We start from the raw sequence: 5,050 nt of genomic DNA, 5'->3' as shown, positions 1-5,050 counted from the left end.
CCAGAATGTGGATAAGGGAACACATGGAAGAGATTTCCTTCTTCGTTACCGAGGTCCCCCACTTCCCTGTGATTTTGGGAATTCCATGGCTGACGCTCCACGACCCAAACATCTCCTGGACCAACAGAGAACTACAGTTTGCTTCAAAATATTGCCAAAACCATTGTCTAGTAGCCAAGGTCTGCCATGCCACAGACGCTGAGCCCATCATCACCTTGCCCAAGAAATATTCAGACTTTTGGGACGTATTCAATGAAAAAGAAGCCGAGAAACTACCCCCACATAGACCCTTCGACTGTGCCATTGACTTGGTCGAGGGGGCCCCGATTCCGCGAGGACACCTCTACTCCCTGACTGAACCAGAGCAAGAAGCTCTCAGGGAGTTTATAGAGTCAAATCTTCGCAAGGGGTTCATCAGACCCTCCCAATCCCCAGCCGCTTCCCCAGTGATGTTTGTGAAAAAGAAGTCAGGGGACCTACGCTTGGTTGTGGACTATAGAGCATTGAACAATATCACGAAACGCAACCGCTACCCCCTGCCTTTGATCTCGGACCTATTAGACCGGCTCCGGGGGGCCAAGGTTTACACCAAGCTGGATCTCCGGGGGGCTTACAATCTAGTTCGCATCAGAGAAGGGGACGAATGGAAAACCGCCTTCCAGACCAAATTCGGATTATTCGAGTCCCTAGTCATGAATTTCGGATTATCCGGAGCTCCCGCAACGTTCCAGCATTTTGTCAACGATATCTTCCAGGATTATCTAGATCGGTTCTTGATCATATACTTGGACGATTTTTTGGTGTTTTCTAGATCACAATCGGAGCACGAGAAACATGTCAGAATGGTGCTACAACGGTTGCGGGATCATGGACTATATGCCAAGTTAGAAAAATGCGCCTTTGATTTGCAAGAAGTAGACTTCCTGGGGTACCGCGTCTCGCCTCTAGGGCTCTCCATGGACCCGGCAAAGGTCTCAGCAGTATTGGAATGGCAGGCGCCAACCAACAAGAAGGAAGTGCAGCGCTTCTTGGGGTTCGCAAACTACTACCGCAAATTCATCCCAGACTTCGCTCGCTGGTCTGACCCAATCACCAGCTGCATCCGTGGAAAACAGCCTTTCCGCTGGACGGAACAAGCAGAGAAAGGGTTCCAGCAGTTAAAAAAGTTATTCATGACCCAGCCAATTCTTCAGCACCCTGATCCTAAAACCCCTTTTGTTATACAGGCTGACACCTCTGATGTGGCAATTGGGGCTATACTCATGCAACCAGTGGGAGAGCATCTCCATCCTTGTGCCTATTACTCCCGTCAACTAACAGCCCCAGAGAGAAATTACACTATTTGGGAGAAAGAACTTTTGGCCATAAAGGCCGCTTTTGAAAATTGGAGACATTGGTTGGAAGGGGCCAAATTTCCCATTGAAGTTCATACTGACCATCGTAATTTGGAACATCTAAGAACTGCCCGCAAGCTAAATCAGAGGCAGCAGCGCTGGGCTTTATTCTTTGAGCGTTTTGACTTCCAGATCCATTATGTAACCCCAGCTCAGACCAAGCAAGCAGATGCTCTATCACGGAAACGAGAGTATGCTGCAGGACGCAGAGAGACCTTCGAATCCCGTTTGCTGCAGCCCGAAAACTTTGCCACGCTTACAGTGGGAAACACCAAATCCACTTCAGTTGAACCGACTCCCTCTACTCCAGGACCCCTTTGTGCTCAAGAAATTAGAGCCAGTCAACAGGCGGATGCCTGGGCTCAAGATCAAATTCGCCAAGGACTACGTTTCCCTTTCTCACTTAAGGATGGGCTATTATGCTACAGAAATCATGTCTACATCCCTCCAGGACCAGGCAAAGAAAAGGCACTTCATCTGTGTCATGACTGCAAGCCAGCAGGGCATTTTGGACTTTTCAAAACCATGCACTTGATCCTACGAGATTTCTGGTGGCCCAAGATCCGCAAGGATGTGGAGAAATATGTCAATACCTGCTTGGTATGCCAGCGTACCAAGACAAGAAGGGAGAAGCCCTCAGGGCTACTGCATCCCCTTCCTACTCCATCTCGTCCATGGGAGATAATTTCTGCAGATTTTATCACCGACCTACCACCCTCCCTTGGATATACCACGATCCTAGTGGTGGTGGACCTTTTCACCAAATTGGCCCATTTCATTCCTTGTGATGGCCTTCCCACGGCCAAACAGACTGCAGATTTATTCCTTCAACATATTTTCCGGCTACATGGATTGCCCAAGAGTTTGGTCACTGACCGTGGATCTCAATTCACCTCTCGATTCTGGAAGGCACTGCAACAACTACTGGGCATAGACTCTCGTTTATCTTCAGCTCACCATCCCCAAACAGATGGGCAAACGGAGCGCACCAATGCCACTTTGGAACAATACCTTCGCTGTTATGTAAACTATCAACAGGACAATTGGGCATCCCTATTACCTCTGTCAGAGTTTGCCTACAACAACGGTGTCCAGGCTTCAACCAAGGAAACCCCGTTCTTTGCAAACTACGGATTCCATCCACGTTTCTTTCCTTCTGTCATTGAAACCTCAGAAGTCCCCGCAGCAGAGGACTGGCTGCAAGAACTCACAGCGGTGCAACAACTATTGCTCCAGCAACTGGACCAAGCCAAGGAGGACTATAAACGCCACACTGACAGTCATCGCCAGCCGGGCCCCGAAATCAAGGTAGGAGATCGGGTTCTGCTGTCCACTTGCTTTTTGCCCTCCCACCGTCCCTGCCGGAAGCTAGATGCCCGTTTCATTGGTCCCTATCCAGTGGTGGCGCAACTTAACCCCGTGACTTTCAAACTCCAACTTCCGCGCTCTATGCGCATTCATCCAGTGTTTCATCGGTCCCTGCTCCTTCCGGCGGATGGTGTACGCCCTGATGCAGACCGCCCGGCCCCCACCCCTGTTTTGGTGGACGGGGAGGAAGAATTCGAGGTTCAGGACATTTTGGATTCTCGCTTCCACCGCCACCGCCTTCAGTATCTCATTGACTGGGTGGGTTTTGGCCCCGAAGAACGCTCTTGGGAAGACGCTTCCACAGTCCATGCCCCCGACTTAGTCCGCCGCTTCCATCAGGCCTACCCTGCCAAGCCGCGGCCCTGCACCTCGGGAAGAGGGCCCATTATGGAGAGGGGCCTTGAGGAGGGGGATAGTGTGATGTCTCATGGGCCATGTAGTCCCGTTCCTAGTACTATTGTGGCAGACGAAGAGGAAAACTTGGGTTTCCCACCTATTCAGCCAGAATCGGAGCTCCTGCACCTGCAGGATGTTTGCCCTCAAGAAGTCAGCCAAACAAGCCTTGGGCAGAATTCTCCCCCGTTCGCTCGTAAGGATAATTATAATAGAGATAGAGGCGCTAGGGAGGCGAATCGCCGAAGCGCCAGAATCGCTGCCAGACAATTAGCTGATTAAGCCTGTTTCCCTTGGGAAATCTTAAGGAGTCATGCATCTGGACACAGTTTGCGTTTCACTTCTTGTTCCCCAGGGAAAGTGTTCCTTGGTGGGAAAACAAGATCCTATATAGGTGTTTTACCGCAAGGAGATCCTTGCGGAGTCAATTCGTCAGCTTCAGGAGTGAGATCGTGTGTGGACTACGCTACTCCAGTTCCTTGTTTCCAGGACCAAGTTCCAAGCCTGCCTTGTTCCCCGGACCTCGCCACGGACCTTGTTCTAGTTCCAAGCCTGCCTTGTTCCCCGGACCTCGCCACGGACCTTGTTCTTGCTTCTTGCTTCTTGTTGCCTCGTATCAAGTCTTGTTTGCCAAGAATCTAGTTTGTTTTCCAGCCTTGTTGTCAAGCTCCATTGGACTAAAGGACCTTGTCATTTCCCCACACTTTGCTCGGCAAAGTGTGTGTTTCGGTTATTGGATTATAACTTTGGACTCTAATATCACATATTGGACATTGTTTTCCTGGACTATATTTGACCTTTCCTGAAAGGTCTACTTCTGAACTATATTCTTCACTTGTTTTATTTACTTTATATATTCCTTTAATAAAGATATGAGATAGATTCTGGTCTCTGCGCATGGTTATTGGTGCTCTGCAGTCTGGGTCCTGACACTAATTGTGCTTCCCTTTAGCCACTTTTGTGTCTGTGGCTCCATTTTTTGACAGCCTGAGCAGCTGTATTGAGCTTTCAAAACACACGTGCTGGAGCAGTCTACACAGGGGGATGGGAAGTCACATATTTTGCATGACTGCAGGGATATACAGTCATGGGAAGGTGCACATTTTTGGGGTGGAATCAGATTTTAAGCAAACCTTTTAAACATGTGCTTTTCAGCTATTAACCTGATTCTGCCCACACTTTCCCTAAATGTTGTTTAGCCACACACACACACTCTCTCTCTTTTATTCCAGTTACTTCCGGGTTTTACTTCATGTGTAGAAGGGCTCAAAGAGACAACCAATACATTGGTGCTTTTGCCTCTCAGCCTCAGTCATGACATCTGGGACACAGACGAGGGGAATGACTATAAGTACATCTTCAGGCCTGAAAGAACCTAGCTCTGTCCCTCCTTAATCCAATATTTCATGTTTTTCCTGCAGAATTGTGCTCACTGGGGTTACAGTTCTAAAAAACACGACATGCATCCATTGGGGATGCAATTCTCAAAAACAGTAAATGAACTCTATTTGATGTTATGCTTCACATAAGAAAACCTGGTATTTTAGTGGGAGCACAAACTTCAGCAGATGTGGGAGTGAGATGCGGGACCAAAAATGTTTCAGCCCCATATTTCTTGTGATGCTTGCATTTGATGTCCCTCCAATGAATCCACTGAACTGATGAAAACTCCTGGCAGAGAACAAGAAGGAAAGACATTCTTCGAGACTTCACCATTCATCTCTTCAGTTCTCTGTTTCCCTGCAGAGTCAACCCAATAGAATAAAATGTCCAATGTTTCCAGAACTGCAAGAAATAGGAAATATCAACTGAAGAAACCTCTTCTACACAAATATATATCACAGATCTGAGACACACCATGGTTACCCAATTCCTCTCATAATTTTCAAGGATAG

Source organism: Anolis carolinensis, chromosome 1, assembly GCF_035594765.1.
Source record: "Anolis carolinensis isolate JA03-04 chromosome 1, rAnoCar3.1.pri, whole genome shotgun sequence".
In the NCBI taxonomy this organism is placed as follows: domain Eukaryota; kingdom Metazoa; phylum Chordata; class Lepidosauria; order Squamata; family Dactyloidae; genus Anolis; species Anolis carolinensis.
Note: the sequence above shows the minus strand (reverse complement) of the source record.